Genomic DNA, 17,070 nt, shown 5'->3' on the forward strand with positions numbered 1-17,070 from the left:
CACCTACCCTCTTGATGAAAGTGAGCGCAGTCAGGAGAGCAGTCTTCAAGGAGAGTGCCTTAAACTCAGCTGACTGCAAAGGCTCAAAGGGGGCTCTCTGTAGACCCTGAAGAACTACAGAGAGCTCCCATGAGGGAACGAGGTGCGGTCTGGAGGGATTCAGCCTCCTGGTGCCTCTTAGGAACCTGATGACCAGGTTGTGCTTCCCTAAGGACTTACTGTCGACTGCGTCATGGTGTGCTGCTATGGCGGCAACGTATACCTTCAAGGTGGAAGGGGACAGCCTCCCTTCCAACCTCTCCTGCAGGAAGGAAAGCACTGATCCGACTGCGCATCTCTGGGGGTCTTCGCGTCGGAAAGAACACCACTTAGTGAACAAACACCACTTAAAGGCATACAGGTGCCTCATAGAGGGGGCCCTAGCCTGAGTGATCGTGTCTGCCACCGCCGAGGATGACATATGCCCCAGGATCCTCTGAAAAAGTTTCAGTGGACCACTGTTTTCTGTTTGAACGCCTTCAAACAGGCCAGCACCGACTGGGCGCACTCGTTTGTAAGGTGCGCCGTCAAGGAGACTGAGTCCAACTCCAAACCGAGAAAAGAGATGCTCTGAACCGGGAGGAGCTTGCTCTTTTCCCAGTTGACCCGAAGCCCTAGTCGGCTGAGGTGTGAGAGCACCAGGTCCCTGTGTGCGCACAACATGTCTCGAGAGTCAGCTAGGATTAGCCGGTCATCAAGATAGTTTAGAATACGAATGCCCACCTCCCTTAACGGGGCAAAGGCAGCCTCTGTGACCTTCGTAAAGACGCGAGGAGACAGGGACAGGCCGAAAAGGAGGACTTTGTACTGATACGCCTGACCCTCGAATGCAAACCGCAGGAAGGGTCTGTGTCGAGGAAGGATCGAGATGTGGAAGTACGCATCCTTCAGGTCTACCGCCGCGAACCAATCTTGATGCCGGACGCTCACCAGAATGCGTTTTTGCGTCAGCATCTTGAACGGGAGTTCAAGCCACAACCCACCACCTTTTTCGGTACGATGAAGTAGGGGCTGTAAAACCCTTTCTTCATCTCGGCTGGAGGGACAGGTTCTATCACGCCCTTCCGTAGGAGGGTAGCGATCTCCGCGTGCAAGGTGGCAGCGTTTTCGCTCTTGACCAAGGTGAAGTGAATACCGCTGAACCTGGGCGGGCGCCTGGCAAACTGAATTGTGTAGCCGAGTCGGACGGTCCGGATCAGCCATTGCGACAGATTGGAAAGCGCTAGCCACGCGTCCAAGTTCCGTGCAAGGGGGACCAAGGGGACAAAGTCGTCGGACGTACCGGCAGGTGGGGCCTTGCGGCGGGACGGAGCTCGAGGTGCCATACCACGTCGTGGCCGTGCTGAGTCTAGGGACATCGAAGCACTTACCTGGCTCCTTGTGACCACCCCCGGAACAGCCTGGGACGGGGGAGGAAGAGGCCTGTCCTTGTAACCTGTGGAGACTGCCACATCGGGGGTGGCTGTGTGCCACAGCTGGGCACTCAGGGGCAGAAAGGCCATCGCTGGAGCTCCAATCCTGCAAGAAAAAACTCGTGGACGGTAGTCGTGTAGACGACCGTACACACCGGGTATGTGACCCGGTGAGGAAGGAAGCCGCTCTTTTGCTGAACTGTTGGGTACCGCAGCCACTTGGGCATGTGGCGAAATCAAACAAAAAGTCAACAAAAGATTTTCTGCCCGGCCCTCCACCGGGGGATGGAGTGGTCTTTTTACCAGCTCCATGTGAATGAGTCACCCATCTCAGGGGCGCTTTGAGGACCTCCGTGGGTTCTTAGGCGCTGGCTGTGAGACGGGTGGTGTCTGCTTCCTGCAGTGGGCTCCACGCCGGGGCCAGGCCGAAGCGGCGGGCTGCGGTGGAGCCGGTGCAGTCACCGCAGGGGGATGCCCTTGGCGACGAACAGACGGGGTGCGGGATCTTGAGCCGCGCCGGGGCAGGATGTGCCGGATTGCCTCCGTCTGCTGCTTCACTGCAGAGAACTGCTGGGCAAAGTCCTCGACGGTGTCGCCGAATAGGCCCACCTGGGAAATGGGGGCAGCAAGCAACCGTGTCTTGTCGGCCTTGCCCATCTCGACCAGGTTGAGCCAAAGGTGGCGCTCCTGGACCACTAGTGTGGCCATCGTCCGCTCGTGGGACCGCGCCGTGACCTTCATCGCTCAGAGAGTTCCTGCATCAAATCTGGGGCGGAACTACCCTCGTGCAGTTCTTTCAACGCCTTGGCTTGGTGGACCTGCAGGAGAGCCATGGCGTGCAGGGCAGAGGCGGCTTGTCCAGCAGCGGTGTAGGCTTTAGCCGTCAGGGACGACGTGAGCCTACTGGGCTTGGACGGGAGCTTAGGGCGTCCTCACCAGGTGGCGGTGCTCTGCGGGCATAGGTGCACCACGAGCGCCTTATCCACCAGGGGAATCGCCGTATAGCCCTTGGCCGCCCCGCCATCGAGGATAGTGAGAGCAGGGGAACTGCGGAATCGGGGCCGGGCAGTAAAAGGTGCCTCCCACGACTTCGTCAGCTCCTTGTGCACTTCCGGGAAGAATGGCACTGGAGCGGGGCATGGCTGCTTTGAGCGGTGCCGCGAGCCCAGGAACCAATCATCAAGCCGCGAGGGTTCAGGGGAGAGCAGAGGGTTCCACTCTAACCCGACGCTCGTGGCCACCCGGGAAAGCATGTCCATCATTTCGGCATCGGCCTGTGACTGGGCAATCGTCCCCGAAGGGGGAAGCCCAGCTGAGGCTTCTGCGTCCGACTGGACAAGCCCGCTCTCCGATGCTGCGCTCGAGAGCTCATCATCTTCACGGGCTCCAAACAAGAAGCCAGACTCGCCGTGAGACGAGCCGGCAAACTCATCCAGAAGCCTGATTGGGGCAGACAAGCGTGCTGGGGAATGGGAGTTCCACGGGGGGGATACCCAGCGGAGACAATCCCATTGGGGTCCCCAAATCGCCCCAGTGCTAGCCGTGCTGGCCTCATACCCGTAGGTAGAAGGACCGAGGCGGGGAGCCGCTGGGGTGGCTTGCTTTCTTACGAAAGCAAGCCGCGACCACAACGTTGCCATGGTCATGTTCTCGCAGTGAGAACATGAACCATCCACAAACGCTTCCTCCGTGTGGGTCGTGCCCAGACATGAAAGACAGCGATCATGACCATCCGAAGTTGAGAGATAACGACCGCAACCAGGAATAACACACAATCGGAAAGGCATCTTTAAAAAGACATGCCTTTAAAAAGACGTTCCATGTGTGCCGCTCTTTTAGAGAAATGTATACTCTTTTAGAGGAGGAAAAGCTCTTTCAGAAAATATACTCTCTTGTTTTTCTGCCGAAGCGCCCAGGAGCTTTCTCTGCAGTGCACCAGTGCAGAGGAGGGAGAAGCCGCTGAAATGCGCCATCAGATCCAGCAGAGGTGAATCAACAGTAGTATTCAGCTCAATCAGCATGAACGTTCGGCTCTGAAGAGAAAATCTGAATGAGTGGTTGCATACCAGCTCCTTTTATACCCGTATGTCCGGGGGAGTGGCATGCAAATACCACTCGCCAATTTTCATTGGCCTTTTATCAAAGACTAGAAGTGTCACGGGCTCCCAAGAGTGACCCCTAGTATCACTACATCGACACAACATCGAGTGAGTGACAGATAGGGAACCAAGCACAAGTTTCTTATATTCAGCAAATACTAATTTTAAAATATCAGTAACAATATAATCATTACTTTCACTTTTACTTTATTAAAATAAGCTGTAATTTATCCCAACATAAGAGTCAATTTTCACGCAAGTCTGCCGCAATTTTAAATAGATCGATGTAAACATTGAAACCAGCTCGTCATCTTCAGGCTTGTCAGCTTCAACAGAGAGTGAAACAGAAGCCATCAAACGTTGTGTATCTGTCACATCACTCTTATGTTTTCCCCAAAGGACTCTTATTTTGAAGCTTTGAAGAGACTCTTATTTTGAAGTTTTGTATCTTCCTCTGTTATGTCTATCTGCCAGTCCATTGCCCTAATTGTATCCCAGGTGTCCCTCGTCTTCTCGTTAGCTCATGTGTACATATACCCTCATGTTCTATGTTCCTTTGTCAGTTCTTGTTTGTATGTAGTGCATTTTTACCCAGCATACTGCTGTAGAGTTTCTGTTACTTTCTTTTTTGTATGTTTACTTTCATCGTTGTATCCTCTTCTTTTGTTTACAGTTAAAGTTCTGCATTTGGATCCTCACTCTCTCGTCTCTTCCCTTCATAGAACCCTGACAGAAGAACCGACCTTACATTATGGACCCAGCAGATCAAATTGGGAAACTTTCCCAAGGGTCCACTCCAGCAGGGTGTACTGCTCCATTGTTTTGGAAACTGGCTGCTCAATTGAACTGGCATGAGAGATCCCTCAGAACCATGTTCTGGTTAGGAGTTAATGACCCTGTGAAGAAGCTGGTCGCTTTAGACTGTGATTGTCAGCCTCTTCAAGATTTTATCATTGAAATTATAAGGGCTTCTGCTCTCTACTCCAGTGATTCCGGAGACCCCCTCGACAGAGGCCCCTCTGCTCCTAGCTCCGGTTGTTCCGGAGACCCCTCGAAGGAAGCCCTTCCCTTCCTGCAGCTCCACCCGCTCTTCCCCTTGCGGCTCCGCCTCCTGCTTTGTCTGTAACCACATACAGTACATGGATATAACAAAACTTGACGTGTGGAAAAGAAACCATCAGTAGTCTGAGTGAGTTATTCGTACATTGATAGATCGTTCATCTTGTTAATGATATGATCCATTGAGCACTGCTGCAGTTTATATTAAAATACTCTACCCTGCAGAATCTTGATTTTTAATGACAAGAAAACAAATTACTTGTCAAATAAGAATATCTTAGTTTTACTAGCAATAATTCTCATCTGTGATAAGATTGTAAAAGGATACACCAAGACGTGCAGTCCAGCACAAAACGTGTGTGAACGGGGATCAAGATGTGTTCTGTGAGTAAGACATATTCATGGTGAGGTTACTTTATATTTGATCCACATTACAGAATGACTCCTACTAATGGTGAATCACAGCTGTTCTGAGCTTATGGAGGTAGGTGGAACGTCTAATGCTCATCACAACCAAAGATCTGCTGGGATCAGTGAGTCGTTTTCTTAAAGCAGCCGTGGTGAGCTCAAAGTGACAGTCAGGGAATGATTTCACCAGATGTCTGATCTCATAATAATTCTTCCACTGGAACAAAATGTGTCAGATGTTATTACCCTTAAAATAGACATAGTGTTGAAATGGTGACTTGGATCTATGTATTACAGTGTTTGCTTGTTTAAACAACTGTCTAACACCATGTTATTGTTAGGCATTTTGGCTTTCAGTCATCACAGTTTCACTGTGCCTTGTAATAAATCATACATTATAATTTACATTTCAAAGCCTATTATTTAATTTCAAACTTGATGTTTAATTTCAATAAAAGTTAAATTTAAGTATAATTAAAAATATATCCTATATAACAGTTATTAACAGTTAGTTAACAGTTACTGTATATTGAACAGTTACATCATGTATCTGTTATGAATGGGGGCATCCAAATTGGCTGATATTCTGATGAATTATTTCATTTTAAATGTATTTTGCATTACACACTAAAAGTTAAAACTCAAAAAATGTGAACAGGTGCAGCATCTGTAATTATTCCTGTCATTTGTATCAGTAAGTCATGGGGACACAAATGGCACCATATCCTGAGATATGAGCAATATATATATATATATATATATATACTGTATGGCAACCTATGGTCCTCTTTTTACCATGTAAAAACTCTTACAGAGGAGTAAAGTATTTCTCCTCACTGCATCAGTCTGAGTACAGACCCATCTCAGTGCACACAGAGCCTTGCTCAGAATCCATTTCCTGTCATAACTAGTCAAGTCATTTTTATTTGTATAGCACTTTTCACAACACACATCGTTTCAAAGCAGCTTTACAGAAAATCATCCTTTAACAGAAAATGAAACTGTAATATCTATAAATTCTTAGTCATCATTGTGTAGTTTGATTAAATATGATTGTAAATTGTGTATAAAAATAAATAATTAAATAATAATTGTATTTAGAACCCCAGTGTGCAAGCCGATGGCGACTGTGGCAAGGAACACAAAACTCCATAAAATGTTGGTTAATGGAGAAAAATAACCTTGGGAGAAACCAGGCTCACTGTGGCGGCCAGTTCCCTTCTGGCTAAACAGCATGAATATAATGCCAATATTAGTTATTTGTGTGCAGTGCAAATCATGGTTTAAATTTTGTAAACTGAGTAAGTATTAAGGGCCAGTGTTTAAAAAAAAGATTTTGTATGAACTGTAAGATTAATGACTAATGTCTTTGAAGTCCATCCTGGATTAACTGCAGAAGTTCACATAGATGCATTGTCCTTTGTTAATTGGCTGAAGGCTTTTGTTGGCAATTAATTGATTGTCTATGTATTCCATTTCAAGAGTGTAGTCCATCAAGAGACAAAGGTGATGCAGGCAGAGATCAATGAGGTGCATCGCAGTTCAACCGGCAGGTAATTTCAGTGAGATTAACTACAGGCTTGAGAGAGCAATCTGATTCTTTTGGTCCATGTTCTCAAACAGCGCAATTGCAGACGGAACCTATACAGATCTTGGAACCTGCATTGAATCCACACATAAAACAGTGATGCCAACAGGCTGACGCCTCACACTACAAACATACCTAACAACAAAGAATTTGATTCATATTTACCTGGCCAAGCCCCAAATCCTACTTTAAACTGTACAGGTCACAACATGTTGGAAAATTATTGGACAAACTTCGCTATTCCTAGAAGATTATTATGCTTTAACAAACACGGACAAAGTTACTAAGATTTTCTTTACCTTCCTTCTAATTTACTTTCATCAGAGTTGTCATGATAAATCTCTGGTGTCACTGCAAGCTTTTTAAACAAAAAGAAACATGTTAAAAATGATCACAGTAAGGTAAAGTGCCCCTTAGAGGACAAGGAGGGATTTAAAAAAAAAAAATAAATTCTGAAATAGTTTTGCGTTCTCTCACAAAAAGTTTTGTGTTTCCTTGCTATAAGTTTTGTATGGCTTACAACTCAGTACACTTGACACTGCGTCACTAAGCTGACGCATATGGGGAATGTCCTTCTACACAACCTTGCTGAAACCTTTCTACAATAACGGCAGGATTGGCTATGGTCTTTAAGCCCCACCCTTTTAGGCGTGAAGCTGTCCGGTATAAAAGCGGGCACGCAAACACCATTCCTCAGAAAAAGACAATGATTCATCTCTCATCTAGAAGCCTTCTACTACTTCATCATCAACATACATGAGTCAGTGGGTGGGATCTTCACGCCAATGAGAAGACTCTCTGCTCCCCTGCAGTTTTCTGGCGAACATTTACTCCACCTTGACGCTTCGCTTGTGAACGGGCCGCTTCAGCATCCTGATTCCCCGCAGCACTTCGGAAGGAGTTTTCTTTCCTTATAGTATCCTTATAAGCTATTGTAATATTGTGTGTAATATTGTGTGTATAAGAGGACGCTTACAGGGGTGGGGATAAAGTCTTGTACAATCAGGCCAGGAACACACTGAACAAGGAAATCAGAGTGGCTAAAAGAAGATACTCTGAGAAGCTGAAAAACAAGTTGTCAGCTAACGACCCTGCATCAGTGTGGAGTGGCATGAAACAACTCACAAATTACAGGACTTCTACCCCCAACCCTGTGGTGGACCAACAACTGGCTGACAACCTGAATGTGTTCTACTGCAGATTTGAAATGCCCAATCTCACACCCCACACCCACCTTCACTTCACACAAACACCAACACCTCCTGCAACCCCCACCCCTTCCCCCTCCTGCTACTCAACCTGCACTTAAGATCTGTAAAGGTGATGTGAGCCGCGTCTTTCAGAAACAAAAGACGAGGATCGCTTCAGGCCCAGATGGTGTCTCACCAGCGTGTCTTCGATCCTGTGCTAACCAGCTGGCCCCCATCTTCACACAGATCTTCAGTAGATCACTGGAGCAGTGTGAAGTCCCATGCTGCTTCAAATGCTCAATCATTATTCCTGTCCCAAAGAAACCAAAAATCACAGGACTTAATGACTATAGGCCTGTCGCCCTGACGTCTGTGGTCATGAAATCATTTGAGAGACTGGTGTTGGCCCACCTGAAGAACATCACTGGACCCTTTCTAGATCCCCTTCAAATTGCTTATCGAGCAAACAGATCTGTGGACGATGCAGTAAACATGGGATTGCATCATATCCTGCAACATCTGGACAGACCAGGGACATATGCAAGGATGCTTTTTGTGGACTTCAGTTCGGCTTTCAACACCATCATCCCAGCTATTCTCCGGACTAAACTACACCAACTCTCTGTTCCCATGTCTATCTGTCAGTGGATTACCAGCTTTCTGACAGACAGGCAGCAGCTTGTGAGACAGGGGAAACTCACTTCCAGCACCTGTACAATCAGCACTGGTGCCCCCCAGGGATGAGTGCTCTCCCCACTACTCTTCTCCCTCTACACCAATGACTGCATTACCAAGGATCCCTCTGTCAAGCTCCTGAAGTTTGCAGATGACAACACTGTCATCGGCGTCATCCGAGATGACGATGAGTCTGCATACAGAAGGGAGGTTGAACAGCTGGCTGTCTGGTGCAGTCAAAACAACCTTGAGCTGAATACGCTCAAAATGGTAGAGATCATTGTGGACTTTAGGAGGAACACCCCAACACTGACCCCCCCTCACCATTCTAAACAGCCCTGTGGCAGCAGTGGAGTCATTCAGGTTCCTGGGCACTACCATCTCACAGGACCTGAAGTGGGAGACACACATTGACTCCACTGTGAAAAAGGCCCAGCAGAGGTTGTACTTCCTTCGCCAGTTGAGGAAGTTCAACCTGCCACAGGTGCTGCTGATACAGTTCTACTCAGCAGTCACTGAGTCTGTCCTCTGCACTTCCTTAACTGTCTGGTTTTGTTCAGCTACAAAATCAGACATTAGAAGACTACAAAGGACAGTTCGGACTGCTGAGAGGATTATTGGTTGCCCCCAATAATTTGGCTGGAAAAATCACTCTGGACCCCACTCACCCTGCCCATTACCTTTTTGAACTGCTTCCTTCTGGCCGATGCTTCAGAGCTCTGAGCACCAGAACCGTCAGGCACAGGAACAGTTTTTTCCCTCAGGCTATCCATCTCATGAACAGTTAAACTGCCCCATTGAGCAATAACTATGTGCAATACACAGTTTAGTCTTTTTTATATTTATCCAACACATCCAACCTCTTCTGCCATTTCATTCCTCTGAAAAAAAAAACAACAAAAAAACAAACAAACATTTGCACTGTACATTACAGATTTGTATTTGCACTGTACATAACAGATAACAGATTTGTATTAGATTGCACTACGTATGTGTATGTGTGTTTGTATGTACATATGTGTATAACTATTTTTATTTATTTATTATTATCTATGTCTTGCTGCTGTTTTTGTATTGTTTTTGTATTGTTGTACACTGGAAGCTCCTGTCACCAAGACAAATTCCTTGTATGTGTAAGCATACTTGGCAATAAAGCTGATTCTGATTCTGATATACACTGATCAGCCACAACATTAAAACCACCTGCCTAATATTGTGTAGGTCCCACTCGTGCTGCCAAAACAGTGCCAACCCACATCTCAGAATAGCATTCTGAGGTGCTATTCTTTTCACCACAATTGTACAGAGCGGTTATCTGAGTTACTGTAGACTTTGTCAGTTCAAACCATTCTGGTCATTTTCTGTTGACATCTCTCAACAACAAGGTATTTCCAACCGCAGAACTGCCACTCACTGGATGTTTTTTGTTTTTGGCACCATTCGGAGTAAATTCTAGAGACTGTTGTGTGTGAAAATCCCAGGAGATCAGCAGTTACAGCAAAAACTCAAACCAGCCCATCTGGCACCAACAATCATGCCACGGTCGAAATCACTTAGATCAAATTTTTTCCCCATCTTGATGATTGATGTGAACATTAACTGAATCTCCTGACCCGTATCTGCTTGATTTTATGCACTGAACTGCTGCCACACGATTGGCTGATTAGATAATCGCATAGATGATTGTTGGTGCCAGATGGGCTGGTTTGAGTATTTCTGTAACTGCTGATCTCCTGAGATTTTCACGCACAACAGTCTCTAGAATTTACTCTGAATGGTGCCAAAAACAAAAAACATCCAGTGAGCAGCAGTTCTGCGGATGGAAACGTCTTGTTGATGAGCGAGGTCAACAGAGAATGGTCAGATGTCACGAGTAATTGCTGAGATGAGACGGGAGATGCTGGATCTAATTGCAGGCTTTTAATGAAGATGATGAATGTGAAACAAACAAACGTGAAGTCAAATAGCAACAAACAAGAACTGACAAAGAGGGAACAAAACTAGAGGGTATTTATACACAGAAGGGCTAATGAGGGAATGGAGAACAGGTGAGAACAATTGGGAACAGATGGCAGTGATGAGGGCAGTGCATTATGGGAAATGTAGTCCAGGGGAAACAGAAGACAAAAACCACTTCAAAATAAGAGTCACTGGAAACACGACAGAAACACACTGTGTTTAGTGTGGGGGACTTTAAGGGGGACTCCTGGTGCCCCAAAATGCAGATGAGGAGGGTAGGATGATGCTCAGGTGGCCAGGGAGGAGACCCCAGGACAGGGACTGGGTCCGAAGGTCTGGGGGGCGGCCTCAGGGCAGGGATAGAATAGGGAGGCTTGGGGGGCAGCCTCAGGGCTGGGACAGGATCGGGAGACCTGGGAGGCGGCTGCAGGGCAGGCACTGGATCAGGAGGCCTGGAAGATAGCCACAGAGTGGGGACAGGGTCAGGAGGCCTGGGAGGCGGCCACAGAGCAGGGACCAGGTCAGGAGGCCTGGGAGGTGGTCACAGAGCAGTGACAGGAGGCCTGGGAGGTGGCCACAGGGCAGAGATGGGGTCAGGAGGCCTGGAAGGTGGCCACAGGGAGGGGACAAGGGCAGGAGGCCTGGGAGGAAGCCACAGAGCAGGGATCAGGTCAGGAGGCCTGGGAGATGGCCACAGAGCAGTGACAGGAGGCCTGGAAGGTGGCCACAGAGTGGGGACAGGGTCAGGAGGCCTAGGAGGCGGCCACAGAACAGAGACCAGGTCAGAAGGCCTGGGAGGTGGCCACAGAGCAGTAACAGGAGGCCTGGGAGGCGGCCACAGGGCAGAGACGGGGTCAGGAGGCCTGGAAGGTGGCTGCAGGGCGGGGACAAGGGCAGGAGGCCTGGGAGGTGGCCACAGAGCAGTGACAGGAGGCCTGGGAAGTGGCCTCAGGGCAATGACAGGATCTGGAGGCCTGGGGGGTGGCCACAGGGCAATGACAGGATCCAGAGGCCTGGGAGGCAGCCACAGAGCAGAGACAGGAGGCCTGGGAAGCGGCCTTAGGGCAATGACAGGATCTGGAGGCCTGGGAGGCAGCCACAGGGCAGAGGTAGGATCAGGAGGCCTTGAAGGCAGCCACAGAGTGGTAACAGGGTCAGGAGGCCTGGGAGGTGGCCACAGAGCAGGGACTGGGTCAGGAGGCCTGGGAGGCAGCCACAGAGCAGGGACCGGATCAGGAGGCCTGGGAGGCAGCCACAGAGCAGGGACAGGAGGTTTGGGAGGCAGTTCTAGGAAGGGAATGGGGTTCGGTGGTTTGGCCGCAGGAGGTGAAAACCTAGGGGGCAGAGCCATAGGTGGATCCAGAGGCAGAGCAGCGGGAGTAGGGACTTGAGATCACAATGGGAGAGCTGGAGATGGGTCCAGAGATGGAGCGGGTGGAACAGTCAGAGGAGGAGTCTCAGGATGAAGAGCGGGCGGAGCCGCAGGATGAGCCGGAGTTTGAGATTCAGGAGGTGGAGCTGCTGGAGGATCAAAAACTGGACACTAAGGAGAAGGACCCGGAATGGGGTCGAGCGGAGCCACAAAAGGATAGAGGATTTGGGTCTTGAGAGGAGGAACCAGAGGTGGAGTAGGCAGAGCCACAGGAGGATCGGGGATTTGAGACTCAGGAGGTGGAGATAGTGGCGGAGCGGGCTGAACCGTAGGAGGTGGAGTTTCAGGGGTTGAGGGCAGAGCCATGGAAGATTCTGAGGGCGGAGCCGAGAGAGGCTCGACAAAGGCAGGTGGAGCCGTGGAAGACTCTGAGGTCGTGAGCACTGGCAGTGACTGGGGAACGACCTCCTTGGTCGTGAGCACTGGCAGCGACTGGGGAACGACCTCCATGGTCGTGAGCACTGGCAGCGACTGGGGAACGACCTCCATCGTCGTGAGCATGGGTAGTGCCTGGGGAGCAGGAGCCCTTCTTCTCCTCCGCTTCTGGACTACCATGAGCACAGCTGTGGGAGGCTCGAAGTGTGGAGCCATGGTGGCCCCCCCTAAAAATTCCACTAGGGCTGAAACAGGTGTGTGAACGCTGGCTCTGGGATGGACGTGGCAGGCTCGGGCACTGGCTCGTTGCCCGTGGCAGGTGCGGGCACTGGCTCGTTGCCCGTGGCAGGCTTGGAAATTGGGGCCATGGAAGGCTTGGATGAAGGAGCCGTGGGAGGCTTGAAGCAAGGAGATGTGGGAGGCTTGGAGCAAGGAACCATGGGAGGCTTGGGGCAAGGAACCATGGGAGACTTGGAGCAAGGAGCCGTGGATGCAGGTTTTGGCCCGGGGTTCCCGCCATAATCCACAGTGTAAAGGGAACCGCAAAGTTCCAGAGCCTTCTCCACATACTCACAGAGTGTCCAGTGAGGATCAGCAGGAGGCATCAGTTCCTTCAGTGCACTATTCAGACCGGTCCGGAAGAAAACCACCAAAGAGCAGTCAGGATAGTGCACTAAACTTGCTAGTTCTAAAAACTCACGGACGTGATCCTCAACTGGACAGTCCCCTTGCTTGAGCAGAAGAATTCTGACAGCCACTAGATCCATGTCGGTAAGTACTTCGGTCACAAGTAGTTGCTGAGATGAGACAGGAGATGCTGGATCTAATTGCAGGCTTTTAATGAAGACGATGAAAGTGAAAAAAATCAAACATGAACTCAAATAGCAACAAACAAGAACTGACAAAGAGGGAACAAAACTAGAGGGTATTTATACACTCAAGGGCTAATGAGGGAATGGAGAACAGGTGAGAACAACGGGGAACAGGTGGCAGTGATGAGGGCAGTTCATTATGGGAAATGTAGTCCAGGGGAAACAGAAGACAGAGGACAAAAACCACTTCAAAATAAGAGTCCTTTGAAACATGACGGAAACACACTGTGACACCAAACTGGTTCAAACTGACAGAGTCTACATTAACTCAGATAACCACTCTGTACAACTGTGGTGAGAAGAATAGCATCTCAAAATTTGAGATGCAAAGAATAACATCTCAAAGTGGCGGCACAAGGGGGACCTACACAATATTAGGCAGGTGGGATTAATGTTGTGGCTGATCAGTGTGTAAACTTCTGACTTCAAATGTATATATAAATTTGAAGTCAGAAGTTTACATACACCTTAGCCAAACACATTAAACTCAGTTTTTCACAATTCCTCACATTTAATCGTAGAAAACATTCCCTGTCTTAGGTCAGTTAGGATCACTATTTTATTTTAAGAATGTGAAATGTCAGAATAATAGTAGAGAGAATGAGATATTTCAGCTTTTATTTCTTTCATCACATTCCCAGTGGGTCAGAAGTTTACATATACTTTGTTAGTATTTGATAGCTGTGAGAAATATAGATTTGCTCTCAGTTTCAGGCCTACTTTTTCATTTTGGGCCTCCATTGCCACTAGTCTTTACTTACACGTAACACCTGTTTTTCTGTTCTTTCTGCTCTCCTTATCTGAAGCTCAAGGATTTCTTAATCTCGTCTTTTAGTACAAACTGGTATAAACTGATATTCTGATAGCAGAGAGCGCCTCTTAGACTGGCACACAGATAGAGATGTCTGTTATTGACGCATTATGATTTTCCTTTATGCACTTTTCTGGTATAAATATATTTGATTGTCAGTAAACCTTTGAAGATGCTTTGATATCAATTTTGTGTCAGAGTCTCTTCCCTTGCAAGCATATTCCTGAGCGAGAGGACAACAGAGAGTGCTGGGGGGCGAAAAGGTCAAACTATATAGATTATAGGAGAAATAATCTAACAGTAGCGTTGCCTTTAAATTGTTTAAATTGGGTCATACGTTTTGGGTAGCCTTCCAAAAGCTTCTCACAATAAGTTGCTGGAATTTTGGCCCATTCCTCCCGACAGAACTGGCGTAACTGGATGGATGACTTGGACTGAATAATAAAGAAAAGCAGCTAATAAGTGCCCAGTATTGATGGGAACTCTTTTAATACTGTTTAAAAAGCATCCCAGGGTGATACCTCAAGAAGCTGGTTGAGAAAATGTCAAGAGTATGTTTCTGCAAATTCTATGCAAAGGGTGGCTACTTTGAAGATGCTAAAATATAACATAGTTTTGATTTATTTTGGAATTTTTTTAGTCACAACACAATTCCTATATTTCCATTTCTGTTCTTCCATAGTTTTGATGACTTTACTATTATCCTTAAATGTGAAAAATAATAATGATAAAGAATGAGTAAGTGACCCTAAAATTTTGACCGGTAGTGTATATATATATATATATATATATATATATATATATATATATATATATAGATATATAGATAGATAGATAGATATATATATAGAGAGAGTACTGTGAAAAAGTTTTAGGCACTTAAGATGTTTCACAAAAACATTTGTCTTAAGATGGTTATTTATATCTTCAGCTTTAGTGTCAATAGGAAAAATACATTTAAGACTCGCAAACTTTACTTTTGCAAATAGAAAAGATTAGAATAGAAGAACAGGGTGCCCTGCAAGAGATGGCATTGCCCCCACAGAGCCCCCCCGTGCCCTCCCACCTGCCTCTTCTGTGACTCCCGAGGGATCACACAAGGAGTCACGGCGGGGCCGCGAGGCCAAGCAGGATGAATTTGAGGTGGACCTTGTGCTGGCACACGCCCCGCGAGCCCCTCAATCTCCATATACTGCATCTATGCCGATACAGTATGTGCGTGATGAGCCTCGGCCCTCTGCAGGAGTGCATGGCCTCGTCACGTTCGGCGGTTGTGACACTGGGGATGATGTTTCGTCTCTCGCTGCATCTGGTGAATGGCCAGTGGATGACACTGCTGCCCCTTCCCCCAGCGAGGGTGAGGAGCAAGCACGCACCACTGACAAGGAGATGCTTCGCTTCCTTTCAAGGGCAGTTGAAGAGCTCAGTCTCGAGTGGTCTCCTCCAGAGGAACCTAAAAAAATCTCACCTTGATGAATGGTTCTCGCAGTCCGGACGCCATCAAGTGACCGCATTCTGCAGATCTGCCTCACATTTAGTCATGCAATAAAGACACTCACAAGACGCTCACACTTTTTCAGTAAAGAGATTTCCCACTTGCCACACATTATGCACAACCGCTTCCCAATGATGAGCGCTGCATTATATCATGTAATGAACATACAAAGATTGCAAAAAGAGTACAGCGCTCATTGTACATGCATGAGACGCTCACACTTTTTCAATAAAGAGCTTTCCCACTTCAAAGCCCACACATTATGCACAACCACTTCCCAATGGTGACCGGCGCATTCTATCATACAATGAACAAACCAAATTGCCCTCTGTCCCATTCGCGGGTGCGTGGCGAGTCCTTACGGGCATTTCCGACTGGGCGCTAAAAACGATCGAACATGGTTATATGATCCAATTTGCACGTCGGCCGCCCCATTTCCATGGTGTTCTGTCTTCCACCGTTCCGTCTGAAGACGCGCTGGTGTTACGAGCCGAAATAAACAATCTTCTCGCAAAGAACGCGATAGAGGTTGTTTTAGATTATTAAATAAGCCTGCTGTCTTGCTGCGCGAATGCGTGGCAAGCCCTCATGGGCATGTCAGACTGGGTGTTTAAAATGATCAAACACGGTCATATGATTCAGTTTGTATGCCAGCCACCTCGCTTCACCTGCATTTGCAATCTGTGGGCTGACCACAGAATGTGCCTGTGTTGCACGCAGGGATTCACTGTCTCCTCACAAAAAACACGACAGACACTGCCCCAGAATTCGACACACATAGCGGGATTTACAGCTGTTATTTCCTCGTTCTGGGGAAGGATGGTGGGTTTCAGCCCATTCTAGTTCTGAGACGCTTGAATCGCACGCTCATGACACGCCCATTCAAAATGTTACCTCAGAAACAGATCTTATCGCACATCCGTCCTCAGTACAGGTTTGCATCAATAGATCTGAAGGACGCGTACTTCATGGACCAATTGCACCGCATTACAGGCGGCTTTTTAGATTCGTGTTCGAGGGAACTGCGTATCAATTTAAAGTCCTTCATTTCAGTCTGCTTCTGGCTCCCCGCACGTTCACGAAATGTAGCGATGCGGTGCTCACCCCATTGAAAATGAACGGTGTGCATGTTTTGAATTACCTTGGCGATTGGTTATTACTAGCCAATCAGAAGCACTACTGAGCGAACACTGAGACTTGATGCTTTGCCATATGGAAAATCTGGTCTAATGTCAACTGGGTGAAAAGCACTTTCCCCAGCCAGTAAATCTCCTTTTTAGGATTTCGTCTCGACTCCGTGAGCATGCATGTACACCTCACGAATGAATGCGTGTAGACCATTCTTCGGTGTCTGTCTCAGTTCAAACTGGAAAAACATTACCACTGAAGTCATTTCAGAGATTGCTGGGTTTTATGGCGGCAGCATCCCCATCATACGGTTAGGTCTGTTACATATGAGACCTCTTCAGTACTGACTCAAGCGATGTTCCACATTGCGCCTGGAGCCTCGGGCACATGCGTATCGCAGTAACTTGCCACTGTCTGGCTGCTCTAGCACCATGGACAGCGCTGGCCTTCTACCAACAGGGTGTTATGTTGGGTCAAATTTTCATAAGGAAAGTGCTGACCACAAATGCGTCCAGCACAGGTTGGCAT

The sequence above is a fragment of the Myxocyprinus asiaticus genome, chromosome 24 (assembly GCF_019703515.2).
Source record: "Myxocyprinus asiaticus isolate MX2 ecotype Aquarium Trade chromosome 24, UBuf_Myxa_2, whole genome shotgun sequence".
NCBI lineage: Eukaryota > Metazoa > Chordata > Actinopteri > Cypriniformes > Catostomidae > Myxocyprinus > Myxocyprinus asiaticus.